The sequence below is a fragment of the Pristis pectinata genome, chromosome 9 (genome assembly GCF_009764475.1).
Source record: "Pristis pectinata isolate sPriPec2 chromosome 9, sPriPec2.1.pri, whole genome shotgun sequence".
NCBI lineage: Eukaryota > Metazoa > Chordata > Chondrichthyes > Rhinopristiformes > Pristidae > Pristis > Pristis pectinata.
The window spans coordinates 96,718,928-96,734,732 of record NC_067413.1 but is presented as its reverse complement, the minus strand read 5'-3'; the positions used below and the strand labels follow the sequence as shown (position 1 = coordinate 96,734,732).

At 48.4% G+C, this 15,805-nt stretch overlaps 1 long non-coding RNA gene and 1 pseudogene across 1 annotated transcript; one reads left to right on the top strand and one right to left on the bottom strand.

The window, feature by feature from the left end:
* The window catches only part of LOC127574035 (cyclin-dependent kinase 13-like), a 75,993-nt pseudogene extending 72,015 nt beyond the window's left edge, over positions 1-3,978 (bottom strand).
* A 27-nt stretch (positions 3,979-4,005) lies between these two features.
* Positions 4,006-6,860, top strand: LOC127574702 (uncharacterized). The gene is made up of 2 exons (XR_007956953.1): positions 4,006-4,127; positions 6,049-6,860. It is a non-coding gene; the product is annotated as an uncharacterized LOC127574702 (long non-coding RNA).
* Positions 6,861-15,805: the final 8,945 nt, after the last annotated feature.

Genomic DNA, 15,805 nt, shown 5'->3' with positions numbered 1-15,805 from the left:
CACCCATTTTTCTATGAAATTGACAAAATAGTGTGAATAGGCTTCTTCTGCCCCATAAATTTATACATTTTATAGAATTTTTTATAAATTTCTATGAAGCATTTCATAAAATGCTGAAAATGAGTAATTTTTCAGATTATGCACAAAATTTAATAATTAATAAAAAAAACGAGACAAAAGTTTTGATGGTCTCCACACTGTAGACATCTAACCTGAGCAATAGTTGGAGCTGCAAGGATAGAATGTTGCCTCTGAACCTGACCAGTCTGTGCATGAAAGGCTTTCATTACCAAAAGCATAACTGCAGTTGATGGGTCAGTCTCAAAACCCAATAATACAATCCTCAAAGTTCAAGAACTAAATTTTTCAAAATAACTCATTCATTCTTATCATATGGACATTGGCAGTAAGACTGACATTTCTTATCCATTCACAACCAAATGGCTTACAAGGTCTTTTCAGAGTGTTATTAAAGTGCCAGCACACTACTCTGTGGGTCTGCAGTTCCTAAAAGCCAGATCAGGCAAGGATGGCAGTTTCCTCCCCTGAAATGTAACAGTGAATTAGGTGGAGTATCACAACCAACTGATAACTAAATAAACATTTACATACATCAGATTTATTTCAATTCAAGTTCCCCAGCTACCACTATGGGATTCAAATTCTAGTTTCTGAAATAAACAGTTCAGCCCTTTGGATACTACTCTAGTAACTTAATCACTATCATTTCAGTCTTGAGTAAAATTTTGTGGGGTAGGGTCCTTATTAAGCATTATCTTTCAGGTCCCAAGTCAGAACACCAAAATATGCCTGCATTAAGATAAGATTTCTGCAAATTAATAGCTATGGCTTCATATTATCCATGAAGGTTTAGACCATGCTTTTACAAAAAAATGTTCACTTTTACTGGAAGTATTAAAAAGTGTTTCTTTTTAAATGGCGAATCTCTTACTTATCATTATGTAAGGGCAACTATTCAAGCCATCAGATCCATGCCAGCTCTCAGCACAGACCTATCCCCTTTATTTTCTTGTAGCGTACACCCTCTCTAATACCCAACTTCCCTTTGATCCTTTTATCATTTAACCATAACAGGGATAATTTACAATAACCAGTTAACTTGCCAGCACATTTTTGGGACCTAGAAAGCACAACCAGCTATTGAAATACTTCACATCAGAATCAAATTTATTTTCACTGTGACGTGAAATTTGTTGTTTTGCGGCAGCAGTACAGTGCAAAAACATAAACTTAGTATAAATTACAAAAATAAGTGCAAAATGCAATAAAAACATGTATGCAACAACGCACTCCAACTTTGCAAACACACTACCATACAAACTTCATGTAACTAAAGCTGCTACCAATTTTAATTTTACAAAAGCAGTCACAAAGTTAACTCACCAATAAATAGACTTAAAAACAAGAATTCAATACTACATACTAATCACAGTTATTTTAGCCCTGAAGTGCTTGATGTTAAAGTAGGTAAATCACCTGATCACATGAACTACCAAAAAGGTAAACAGTACTGAAGTATTATCATGGAACTTAAAATTACCATACTTGTTATAAATAAAGGCTAAGAGCAAGCACTACAGGAATTGTCAAGAGCCACTAAACCCTCTATGCCATTTTGCAGGGTTATAATTTAGCTACAAAATAATACAAGTCACATTTTTGTCTACCGAATATCACAAATAGAAAAATTTCATTGGATTGATAGTTCCCACCTTAGTCATTAATTTGCAAACTGGTTTCTTCAGAGAACAGATAACTTGCAAGAACAGATAACTTGCAAGAACATTGACATTTTTACATACCATTTGGTTTTGTACAACCACCAGCTCAAGATAATACAACTTGAGACCTTATCATTTTTCCAAGATTTAAAATAAATAATTTACCAGAGCACTTAACATTGTGAACATAGAATTTATGTAAATTCTATGACTTAGATTATTAGATTTTGTACTCCTAACACCTGTAATTAAAGTCAAAAATTCATCTGCTAAGGAACAATTAGATATCAGATACACTTAAATGTACCATAGGACAGGTAGGACAATATTTGTCAGATTTAATGGAGTTTCTGATGCACCATATTTGACACTAGCATATTAAAGTCAGAGCCATACAGCACGGACACAGGCCCTTTGGCCCAACCAGTTCACACCAAGCACTGTGCCCACCAAGCTAGTCCCAATTTCCTGCGCTCAGCCCATATCCCTCCAAGCCCCATCCTGCATGTACCCATTCAAGTGCTTCTTAAATGATCTATTGTTCCTGCCTCAACCACTTCCTCTGGCAGCTCATTCCATACACTCATCACCCTCTGGGTGAAAAAGTTGCCCCTCAAGCCCCTTTTAAATCTTTCCCCTCTCACCCTAAATCTTTGCCCTCTAGTTGTGGACTCCCCTACCCTGGGGGGGGGGGGGGGGTGGGAACTGTTACTGTCCACCTTATCAATGCCTCTCATAATTTTAAACATGTCTATAAGGTCGCCCCTCATTCTCCTACACACCAAGGAATAAAGACCGAGCCTGGCCAACCTCTCCCTATAACTCAGGCCCTTCAAGTCCGGGCAACAGCCTCATAAATCTTTTCTGCACTCTCTCCAGTTTAACCACGTCTTTCCTAATAACAAAGTGACCAAAACTGTACACAGCACTCCACTGTACTCAATTACATGAATACCAATACTTCTACAAGCACTTGCGTAAACTATATTTGGCATTATCCACCCATACAGGCAGTACAGAATGATAACTTTCATACACCCACTACCTTCACGGACAGACGGACTGACCTGAGTTCGGGACTCCGGCTGAAGGGGCTGGACGAGCGGCGACGACTGCTGCCGGAGTAAGGGTTGGGGGACAGGCCGCCGAACTCGTAGGGACTGAGATGCCGGGAGAAGCTGGGCGAGCGGCGGCGGGGAGGAACCGAGTAAGGGCTGGGAGAGCGGCCGGCGTAGCCGCCAGAGTGCAGCCCCTGCTCCCGCGGACCGTACAGCGGCTTGAAGGCGAAGAGCGGCGGCGGGCTGCGGCCGTACAGGTCGAAGGCGGCGGCGGCAGGCGGCCTGGCGGGGCTGTGGCCGGAGCCGGCCGCTCCGTACACCGGCGGGTAACAAGGCACGGCCGTCCCGTACGGACTCGGCTCCCGGTAAGCCGGGCTCCGAGGCCCGGGCGAGGCCGAGGTGCGGTAAGCCCGCGGGGTGTCCCAGTCCAGCTCCCGGTAAGCCCTCGGCGGAGGCTCCCGGTAAGCGGCGGGGGTCTCTTTGTCGGGGCGGTGGGAGGCGCGGCTCCCCCCCGGCTGCTCGGCCCCCGCCGCCGCCGCCTTGTTGCGGCTCCTGCTCTTGCTCTTGCCGTCGGCCCGGGACCGGGAGCTCTCCTTCGCCCGGTCCCGCCTTCGCCTCTCCTTGTCCCGCCAGCGCTCGGCTCTGCGCCGGGCCGGACTGCGGCCTAGGCTCTCCGCCTGCGGGCTCACGTCGTCGTACTCCACCAAGCCCCGCAGCGACAGCGGCAGGGCGGCGGACGAGGCGGCGGCGGCCACGGCGGCCACCGCCGGGTGCTTGCCGTCCCGCCGCAGGCCCCGGCTCTCGGCCGAGCGCTTCCTGCGGCGTTTCCTGCGCCGCGAACTGGAGGAAGGAGCGGCCGTGGCGGCGGCGGCCGTGGCGCAGCGGCCTTTCTCCCGGGCCTGCGCCAGGCCGCTGTCGCTCGGGCGTCTCCTGACGCTGGGGCTGTGACCCCGGCTCCCGCCGCGGGTCTCCGTACTCGGCATGGACTCCTCCCCGCTGGGGGCGGGCGGCGGCGAACCCCCCGTCACTCGGTGCGCTGGGCGCCGCCGGACATCACACGGAGCCGGGCCGGAGCGGGCCTGCAGCCGCCGTCTACCAGCGCCGGGGCTCCGCCGCAGCGCGCCGACTCACAAAATGGCCGCCGCCCGGAAACCGCCGCCGACGTCACCGCTCCGCATCCGGCCGCCCGCCCGCCCGCCCGGCGGGGAGGTCGTCGAGTCATCGCCGCCTCACCGCGCCTTCGGCAGCCCGGCGGGTCGCCCAGCCGTCCCCGCTTCTACTTCGCGCCGTCCGGCGGCCAAAAGTGGAAGCAATGTCTCGGTTCAAGGTTTGGTTCTGTCACTTACGTTTGGTTCCATTACTTTTATGTGCAGCGTCACCTCGTCCCCCTCCTCTGTAGAGATCACCTTGTCACCCTCTTCTGTGGAAGTTCCCTTGTCCCGTTCCTCTGTAGGGATTACCTCGTCTCTTTCTTCTGTGGAAGTTACCTCATCATTTTGGCCCCGTCACCGTCTCCCCCTCCTCTGTAGAAGTTCCCTTGTCCCACCCTTCTGTGGAAGGCACCTTATCACCTCATCCTAGTCCTCTGTAGAAGTTCCCTTGTCACCCTCTTCTGTGGAAGGCACCTTATCACCTCGACCTAGTCCTCTGTAGGGATTACCTCGTCTCTCTCCTCTGTGGAAGTTACCTCATCATTTTGGCCCCGTCACCGTGTCCCCCTCCTCTGTAGAGATCACCTTGTCACCCTCTTCTGTGGAAGGCACCTTATCACCTCGTCCTAGTCCTCTGTAGAAGTTCCCTTGTCCCGTTCCTCTGTAGGGGTTACCTCATTACCTCGTCTCTCTCCTCTGTGGAAGTTACCTCGTCATTTTGTCCCCCTGTCACCGTGTCCCCCTCCTCTGTAGAACTTCCCTTGTCCCACCCTTCTGTGGAAGGCACCTTATCACCTCAACCTAGTCCTCTGTAGAAGTTCCCTTGTCACCCTCTTCTGTGGAAGTTCCCTTGTCCCGTTCCTCTGTAGGGATTACCTCGTCTCTTTCTTCTGTGGAAGTTACCTCATCATTTTGGCCCCGTCACCGTCTCCCCCTCCTCTGTAGAACTTCCCTTGTCCCACCCTTCTGTGGAAGGCACCTTATCACCTCAACCTAGTCCTCTGTAGAAGTTCCCTTGTCACCCTCTTCTGTGGAAGTTCCCTTGTCCCGTTCCACTGTAGGGATTACCTCGTCTCTTTCTTCTGTGGAAGTTACCTCATCATTTTGGCCCCGTCACCGTCTCCCCCTCCTCTGTAGAAGTTCCCTTGTCCCACCCTTCTGTGGAAGGCACCTTATCACCTCATCCTAGTCCTCTGTAGAAGTTCCCTTGTCACCCTCTTCTGTGGAAGGCACCTTATCACCTCGACCTAGTCCTCTGTAGGGATTACCTCGTCTCTCTCCTCTGTGGAAGTTACCTCATCATTTTGGCCCCGTCACCGTGTCCCCCTCCTCTGTAGAGATCACCTTGTCACCCTCTTCTGTGGAAGGCACCTTATCACCTCGACCTAGTCCTCTGTGGAAGTTCCCTTGTCCCGTTCCTCTGTAGGGGTTACCTCATTACCTCGTCTCTCTCCTCTGTGGAAGTTACCTCGTCATTTTGTCCCCCTGTCACCGTGTCCCCCTCCTCTGTAGAAGTTCCCTTGTCCCACCCTTCTGTGGAAGGCACCTTATCACCTCGACCTAGTCCTCTGTGGAAGTTCCCTTGTCCCGTTCCTCTGTAGGGGTTACCTCATTACCTCGTCTCTCTCCTCTGTGGAAGTTACCTCGTCATTTTGTCCCCCTGTCACCGTGTCCCCCTCCTCTGTAGAAGTTCCCTTGTCCCACCCTTCTGTGGAAGGCACCTTATCACCTCGTCCTAGTCCTCTGTAGAAGTTCCCTTGTCACCCTCTTCTGTGGAAGTTCCCTTGTCCCGTTCCTCTGTAGGGATTACCTCGTCTCTCTCCTCTGTGGAAGTTACCTCGTCATTTTGTCCCCCTGTCACCGTGTCCCCCTCCTCTGTAGAAGTTCCCTTGTCCCACCCTTCTGTGGACATTTTGGCCCCCCGTCACCGTGTCCCCCTCCTCTGTAGAAGTTCCCTTGTCCCACTCTTCTGTGGAAGGCACCTTATCACCTCGTCCTAGTCCTCAGTAGAAGTTCCCTTGTCCCCCCTCCTCTGTGGAAGTCACCTTGTCACTTTGTCCCCCTCTGTGGAAGTTATCTTGTCCTATTCCTCCGTAGAAGTTCATGTACCGCTACTTCTGCTCTGGTACAGCAATTCAAATGCACTGCAGAGAGTAGTGGATTCTGCCCAATACATCACAGGCACATCCCTCCCCACCATCGGTAGTATCTACAGGAGGTGCTGCCTCAAGGAGGGAACGTCTATCATCAAAGATCCCCACCATCTGGCTTATGCCATCTTCTCGCAGCTACCACTGGGCAGGAGGTACAGAAGCCTGAAGTCCCACACCACCAGGTTTAAGAACCACTACTTCCCTTCAACCATTCGGTTCTTGAACCAACTGGCAAAACCCTAATCACTACTACACTATGACCTCTCTAATCTAAAATGGACTTTAGTTTTGTTCTAATTGTTTTTTTTTTGTAAAAATTGTGTATAATTTATATTTCATTTGTTTTTCTTGTGAATGCTGCTTATATGATGCTATGTCTCTTGTAATGCTGCTGGAAGTAAGCTTTTAATTGCACCAGTGCATACATGTACTTGCATATATGACAATAAGCTTGACTTGGACTTTAAATGTACAGCTGTTACCTTGTCCCACTCATGTAGAAGTTTCCCATCTTGTCGTCTGTTCTAAAATGTTTAGCCTTCAATTTAGAAGATTTCTCATTCCAACCCCTGGTTCAATTAAAGGGAAAAGATCAAATGCTTTTGCAGTGGATCGCCCATATTTCAGAACAATTACTTAAACTATGGTTCATTGTCATTTTAACAATCAGGATGATATAAAATGTATTTATGCAAACCCAGATTTGGGTTCCTGAATTGTCCTGGAGTCTTACCATTAAAGACGACTCAATCTGAATCATTACCAGTTTTTCTCTGAAAAGGATGTGGATATTGGCCATGTCTAGTGACACTGTGACTTGAGCCGAGAGGTATTAGCAATCCTTTGGAAACCCCCCACCCCCCATATCATTGCGTTGAATTCAATGTCCCAAGCAAGGATCCAAAGCATCTTCATTGTGCATGGCTGGTAGCCATTGAAGTTGTAAAATGATCTAAAATCATTGTTTAAGTCTTGCAATAAGAATTCAAATTCCAGCTGGCAAAAACCTTAGCTTAAGTTATTTAACTATTAAATTAAATTTTAAAAAAAATTCTCTCTCTCGTGCAGTTCAAGGCTGCCAACCATTTCAAACCTTAGACAAATACATGTGCCTGACACTTGGCAAGTAGCATCTTGAGATTGATATACAGGACATACACAATAGAAATTAAACCTTAAGATATGCTGATTCTAGATACCAGTATCAATAGAGGTTGGCAATGTCTATCAATATTCTTCTCAACACCTCCTTAGAAAAGGTAACATCCATGCTAACTCATGGGAATCCCTGGCTCATGGCAACTCAAAATGGAGCAACATCAGGAATAGGACAAAGAGGCTTGACGTTCTTCATTGGGAAAATGCTGAAGCCTAACAAAAACAGCAGAAGCAGCACATTGTACTAACCACCAGTATTCCCATCAAATACTGCCTGCCTCACCTATGGTCAAAGCTGTGGATCCCACATCAGCTTCCTCAGCTACCTCAAATCTAAAGTGGAAACACATTTCATCCACATAGAACTGCCTAGATAGGCCTCAGGACAAGGAGCTTCAAGTTGGGCAGATTTTGGACACTAGTTAATTATTCCCTATTATATGTGGGCACATCCTCTATTTGAGCAAAAAATATCCTAACTTTGAGGAGGAGCTGGAATATTCAAATAAAAAGCATTACGACTCAAAGTTAATGGAGAAGTGTAATCATGGATATAAAAGAATGCAAACTTTGGAAATTAGAAATTTAGATGGAAGGGAAAAAGCAATTAAAATGCTTTCAACTAGTTCTCAAAGAATCTGTTGGATAAAAATAATAAATTCCCACAGTGACCAGAGGCAGGTTTGAGAACAAAGTGCCATAATAACTAGAACTTATAAGCAAAAGGATAATATTGGAATTTAGTAGAAGCTCAATAGTCAAATCAATGCTGATCGATTACGTACATGGCAATTTATTCTCACGATGTTTTGAGATGGTGTAGCGGCTGCTACCGCGATGTGAAAGCAAGACACTAGTCGGTGGGCTGCAGAACAAAAACTGAGTTATTTTCCTGCCTTGCGCGGGCCTTTTAAGAGGAACTGTTCCCACCCACTGAAAACGGAAATGACGTATGCACTACGTCATCAAACTTTTCCTGCGCGCGAGTTCTCCCCGTCACTCGGGGAAGACGAAGGCCCAACGCCATCTTGGGCCTCACCGCTCCAACGACGCGCGACCCGACCACCGAGCCGGTTCACTTGCTCAGACGGTGAGTCGCTACACAACACCCACCCCCCCCCCCCCCCCCCGAACCGGCGATACGGTCCCCAAGGTTCGCGGGCTGTGCTAGCCATTGCTTAGGAGGTCGGCCTCTGCATTGCAGTGTTGGGACCTCGACCAGTTGTTGTAGATCTAAATCGGCCTGTTTGAGGCAATCTGTTGTGAAAACCTCTTCCTTGCCCCCAATGTCCAAAATAAAAGTGGACCCATTATTCCTGATGACCCAGAACGGCCCCTCGTATGGTCGTTGCAACGGTGCCCGGGGTATGCCCCTGCAAACGAAAACGAACTTACAGTCTCGTACTTCCTTGGGCTCACAGGATGGGGCTTGACCATGCCGCGAACTGGGGATCGGTGCCAAGCTGCTGAGCCTCTCGCACAGTCTTTCCAGGACTGCCGTGGGTTGTTCCTCTTGGCCCCGAAGGGCGGGTATGAAATCCCCTGGGACGACCAGGGGCGCACCGTACACGAGTTCAGCTGACGAAGCGTGGAGATCTTCCTTGGGGGCAGTGCGTATGCCGAGCAGGACCCAAGGCAGTTCGTCGACCCAGTTAGGACCTTTCAGGTGGGCCATCAGGGCTGATTTCAGATGGCGGTGGAAACGTTCCACCAACCCGTTTGATTGAGGGTGGTAGGCCGTGGTGGTGTGCAGCTGCGTCCCTAGCACGTTCGCTAGTGCAGACCAGAGGCTGGAGGTAAACTGGGTGCCCGTCTGAAGTGATGTGGGCTGGAACACCAAAACGTGAGATCAAGTTGTGAGCAGCGCCCGGGCGCAGGAATCAGTCGTGATGTCGGATAGAGGGGTTGCCTCTGGCCACCTCGTGAACCGGTCCACGATGGTAATGAGGTACCGGGGCTCCTCTTGAAACTGGCAGAGGATCAACGAGGTCGAAGTGGTTGTGGTCGAACCTTCTACTGGTAGGCTCGAACTGCTGTGGCGGGACCTTGGTGTGTCGTTGGATTTTTGATGTCTGGCAGCGCGGACAAGTCCTGGTCCACTCACTGACCTGTTTGCGCAGGCCATGCCAGATGAACTTGCTGGCAACCAGTCGAACAGTTGATCTGATGGGTGCGCCAACCCATGTACCGAGTCGAAAATGCGTTTCCGCCAGGCTGCAGGAACTATAGGGCGGGGTTGACCTGTTGCAATGTCGCAAAGGAGGGTCTGCTGACCTGGATCGACTAAGAAATCTTGGAGCTGCAGGCCCGAGACTGCGGTTCTGTAGCTGGGCAGCTCGTCGTTGGCTTGCTGTGCGTCAGCCAGGGCCATGTAGTCAACACCCAGGGACAGGCTGTGGATGGTCGGTCTGGAAAGCGCGTCAGCAATGACATTGTCCTTTCCGGAGACATGTTGGATATCCGTTGTGAATTTGGAAATGTAGGACAAATGTCACTGCTGACGAGCTGACCAGGGATCGGAGACCTTGGAGAAGGCAAAGGACAAAGGCTTATAGTCAATTAAAGCAGTGAAAGGCGTGCCTTCTAAAAAGTACCAGAAATGCCGGACCATCGGGTACAGTGCTAGAAGTTCCCGATCAAAAGCACTGTATTTCAGTTCGGGTGGTCGAAGGTGCCTGCTGAAAAATGCCAAGAGTTGCCAACGGCCTTCGATTAGTTGTTCCAGTACTCCACCAACCATGGTGGTGGATGCGTCCACCGTGAGGGCGGTTGGGACATCTGTCCTAGGGTGTACCAGCATCGTGGCATCTGCCAGGGCGTCCTTGGCCTTAACGAAGGCAGCCGCAGCCTCGTCGTTCCAGGCGACGTCCTTGCCCTTGCCAGACATCAGCGAGAACAAAGGGCGCATGATACTGGCTGCTGCAGGGATGAACCGATGGTAAAAGTTGACCATCCCCAGGAATTCCTGCAGGCCTTTGACTGTGTTGGGATGGGCAAAATGGCAGATAGCGTCTACCTTGGCGGGTAGGGGTGTTGCTCCTTCACTGGTGATTCCGATAGAGTCAAGTCCGAATTGGCACTTGGCCGGGTTGATAGTGAGGCCAAAATCACGGAGACGGGAGTACAGTCGGCAGAGGTGGGAAAGGTGTTCTTGGCAGTCACGGCTGGCGATTAGTATGTCATCTAAGTAAATGAACACGAAGTCCAGGTCTCGGCCTACCGCGTCCATCAGCTGCTGGAAAGTCTGCGCGGTGTTCTTGAGGCCAAACGGCAAAGGAATTCGAAGAGGCCGAATGGAGTGATAAGCGCAGTTTTGGGGACGTCATCAGGGTGGACCGGGATTTGGTGGTATCCCCAGACGAGGTCCACCTTGGAAAAGATGTGCGCCACGTGTAGGTTTGCCGCAAAGTCCTGGATATGAGGGATGGTGGCGTCATTCAGCCTGCAGTAGTCGCCAAAGGGCCTCTACCCACCGGTGGCTTTGGGGACAATGTGCAGGGGGGAGGCCCAGGGGCTGTCCAACCTGTGAACGATCCCCAGCTCCTCCATGTGGCAGAACTCTTCCTTTGCCAGGCGGAGCTTGTCTGAAGGTAGTCGTCGTGCTCGGGCATGAAGGGTGTCTCTGTGGTAATGATGTGGTGCTGCACCCTGTGTTTGGGCATCGAATTTGTAAACTGAGGTGCCAAAACTGATGGAAACTTAGCTAGGAGCTTGGTGAACTCGTTGCCAGACAGGGAAACGGAGTCCAGGCGTGGGGCTGGTAGTCTGGCTTCTCCCAAGGGGTAGGTTTGGAAAGTTCTGGAGTGCACTAGCTGCTTCCCTCGCAGGTCGACTAACAGGCTGTGGGCCTGAAGGAAATCGACTCCCAGGAGTGGCTGGGCGACGGCAGCAAGGGTAAAGTTCCAGGTAAAACGGCTGTCACCGAATTGTAATTGAACTGTATAGATACCAAAAGTCCGTATCGTTGTGCCGTTTGCGGCATTGAGTACAGGACCTTGTTGCCTGTTACGAGTGTCGTGGCTGGTCGGTGGCAAAATACTGACCTCTGCTCCAGTATCGACGAGGAAACTACGCCCGGACTGCTTGTCCCGAACAAATAGGAGGCTGTGTTGGCGGCCAGCCGTCATAGCCATCAGTGGCGGCTGGCCCTGGCGTTTCCCTGAAACTTGCAGGGTGGGCAGCATCGACGGGCCTCCGCGCCCCACCTCTGATGGTGGGAACACAGCTGGTCGCCAGTGTCGTCGTCTGTGTTTCTGGGGTGTGGTCGCTCGGTTGCTGGGACTGGTTTAGGTAGGCGTTGGGCTCGCGGCCTGGCAATTTGGCCGACCCGCTCTCGCGTTTGGCCTTCCACAGGACATCTGCCTGGGCAGCTACCTCATGTGGGTTGCTGAAATCGGCATCGGCCAACAGCAGGTGAATGTCATCGGGTAGTTGTTTGAGGAAGGCCTGTTCGAACATTAGGCAAGGCTTGTGTCTCTCAGCCAAGGCCAGCATCTCGTCCATTAGGGCCGATGGGGATCTGTCCCCCAGGCCGTCGAGATGAAGCAGGCAGGCAGCGCGCTCGCGATGGGAGAGGCCAAAGGTCCGAATAAGAAGGTCTTTGAAAGCTGGGTACTTATCCTCCTCTGGAGGAGACTGGATGAAGTCACTGACCTGGGCGGCTGTCTCCTGGTCCAGAGAGCTGACCACATGGTAGTACTTTGTGGAGTCGGAAGTGATCTGCTGAAGTTGGAATTGTGCTTCAGCCTGGTCGAACCAGATGCTGGGTCAAAGCGTCCAAAAGGTGGGCAGCTTGAGTGCCACTGCATTGTTGTCCATTGTGCGGGTCCAAAATCCGTTTGGACCGTCAGGGTCACCAATGTAGTGGCTGCTACCGCGATGTGAAAGCAAGACACTAGTCGGTGGGCTGCAGAACAAAAACTGATTTATTTTCCCGCCTTGCGCAGGCCTTTTAAGAGGAACTATTCCCGCCCACCGAAAACGGAAATGACATATGCGCTACATCAAACTTTCCCCGCGCAGGGAAGACGAAGGCCCAACGCCATCTTGGGCCTCACCGCTCCAACGACGCGCAACCCAACCGCCGAGTCGGTTTGCTTGCTCGGATGGTGAGTCGCTACAGTGGATTCCAATAAACATGTTTTTCATCTACATGAATCAATGGGATATCAGTTCAAATACTTGGACTAGAACTGATTCACTTTTCTCCTGCAGTACAATATATTCCTACGTTCCCACATGAAGTTGCCTCAGTATGTTAATTTTGGAGGTTTACTGAAAGATCCAAGCAGCTAAAAACAAGACAATCAAAATCCACTTCCATTTTTATATAACTGAAACAAACTTGCTCACAGGAGATACAGAACATTCCAAAATCAGTTAAATCTCTTTCCATACCACCCTTTTCCCCCACCTCCCCAACAAAAGGAAGCAGCAAGGATCCAGACACTGGAAAATAAATGTGAATTTTCTAATAGCAGATATCAGCATTTTGCAATGTCTATATTATAACAGGAGTAAAACCACAATTTTACATCCATTCTTCAGAAATTGGTAAATTGGTTTATTATTGTCACTGTACCTCGTCTTGTCTTGCATACTGTTCGTACAGATCAATTCATTACACAGCGCATTGAGGTAGTACAAGATAAAACAACAGAATGCAGAATAAAGTGTTACAGTTCCAGAGAAAGTGCAGTGCAGGTAGACAATAAGGTACAAGGTCATAACAAGGTAGATTGTGAGGTCAAGAGTCCATCTTATTGTACTAGGGAACTATTCAATAGTCAAGTAACAACAGGATAGAAGCTGTCCTTGAGCCTGGTGGTACATGCTTTCAGGCTTTTGTATCTTCTGCCCAATGGGAGAGGTGAGATGAGAATGTCCAGGGTGAGTGGGATCTTTGATTATGCTGGCTGCTTAACCAAGGCAGTGAGAAGTATAGACAGAGTCCACGGAGGGGAGGCTGTTTTCCATGATGTGCTGAGCTGAGAATGTCATTGTGATGGGGAAAAAAAAGTGGACAAGAAAATGATGTTGAGGATTTCTGTGACACCAGCTTCACCCATAATGACCTACCTATCCTATTTTCCAACTATCCCCCCGCTCCTACCAAAGAACCAAATCTGCTGTTTCTCATTTCTCTAAATTCATCCTTTATGTCACGTGTGTTTGTGCACAAGAATCTACTCCAACTGCTTTGCCCCATTTCCATTAAACTGAGGAGCTAACTTATCATCCTCATAGCAAACTATTCCCACTTGAAGAACTCAAATTCTTTGTTGAATACTCTTCAACCTTCTACCCTCCCAGTCTTTAAATGTATGGTTACGTGTAAAACTTCTGCCCGTCTTTCTTGGAACTACATGTTTCTACACTTGTTGCCAAAATGAAATGGCTAATAGTCATTGGAGTTTAGAAGAATGAGGAATGATCTTATTGAAATGTTAGATTTTGAAGGGGCTTCACACAATACATTTAGGGAGGATTTTCTCCTCATAAGTAGGTCTATAACTAGGGGACATAGTTAAGATGGAAAGGAGGTGGAATTTCTTCTCAGAGGGTTGATCTTTGGAATTCTCTAACTCAGAGATATGTGGAGGCCAAATCATAGAATATTCAAGGCTGAGATGGATAGAATTTTGGGCTGGAGGAGAGATGAAGGTATTGGCGATCAACTGTGATTTTATTGAATGGCAGAGCAGGATCAAGGGATTATTCTGTTCCAAATTTATGTTTTTATGCCTAAACAGTCACAAAAACTATCTTCCAAGACCATGGTACATTAACTTCTCTAAACTTTCTGCCTCATTTGATGTGGTTGCCAATAACAACCTCCTCCAACACCTGGCTTGCATTAAGTAGCTCAGTTAGACTAGACTCAATTGTCCAATTGCAGTCACAGCCTTGCCTATGATGGCTTCTTTTCCCACCCCACATTGTCCATCCAGAGACACCAGCTGACTCCCACCAAAACAATCATCCTTAACTCCTGTCTGTTCAGCATCTATGTCCTCCTAGTGACATAAATCTGTTGATAAGGGATGTGCTTCAATACATACTTTGAGACAGAGTTGCATCTTTTCATCTCTTCCAAGATCTCCTGTGTATCTAGTCTGCATGTCCAATATCCAGCCACAGATAAGACAAAATTATCTCAAGTTAACGATGGAACCAATACGACACCCCAATCGCCAAAGATCTCCGTTACTATGTTCCGAAGTATGGACGTCCACAGATATACCTGATTCTTGGTACTGGTTAACGACAAAGTGGACTTAGATTGCTCCAAAAATCCATGGATGGATTGTAAAAGTGACAGTCACAAGGTAACTTTATTCGTCACATGTACATCGAAACACAGTGAAATTACATCTTTTGCATAGAATGTTTTGGAAGCAGCCCACAAGTGCCGCCACGCTTCCGGCACCAACATAGCACACCCAAAACTTCTTAACCCGTACATCTTTGGAATGTGGGAGGAAACTGGAGCACCTGGAGGAAACCCACGCAGACACAGAGAATGTGCAAACTCTTTACAGACAGCGGTGGGAATTGAACCCGGGTCACTGGCGCTGTAATAGTGTTACGCTAACCGCTACACTACTGTGCCTATGTAAGCAGACTAAATTCTAAAACAGATTTATTCGGTGACCAAAAACTTACACAGTAATCAGAAGTGCAATTGGTGAGTGCAGGAGTAACCTACTAGAATGTTTCTAGGGAAGAGAGAATTCAGGTTCAAGGTTGGACTGGAGAAACTGGTGTTGTTCTCCCCAGAAGTGTACCTGACTGGCTTAGACAGGACAACTAAAAGGTAAGCTGTATGATTCAAGGACCAGCAAGCAGAGTTAATGTTTTGGACAAAAGATAAAAGGGTTATGTGAGGAAAATATTTATTATGCAGAGATTAATGATCTGGAACTCACTGCCTATAGTTTGTTGGAAACAATCAATTGGGTTTCAAAGGGGAATTGGATCAGCACTTGAGGAAAATAATTTTCAGGACTATATGGAACGAGTGGGGGAATGAGACTGAAAATATGCTGACAATAGAGATGGGATGGACTTGACAGGCCAAGTGGGCTCATGCTATGCTGCAATGACTGCATGATTCTCTAACTGCAAATCTTTCCCATATCCTTCCCCCAAATCACCAATTTCTGCTCTACCCCCGAGCTCAATGTTCAAATCAACACAAGCATCCATTCCCTTCCTAAGCCTTAACCACAAGCTTATCTAAATTGATTTCAGCTTGTCCAGAGAACACTCAAAACTCTTGCGTAGGTACAATGTTCCACCCTATCTTTGCAACCATCATCATTCACTATTCTGCCTTAAACACTTACCACTACATTTATCAAACCATTGCAACTCTTTTTTCCTTCACATTTAAAGACATACCCAGGACATTTGAGTTAAACTGACCAACCTATAGTTGCCTGGAATGACCCTTCAGCCCTTTCCCTTAATATTGTGCCTCTCACCCTTCTACAGGTTTAGCTATGGAATGTTAATTACATTAGAGGCACCTCAGGAATTCT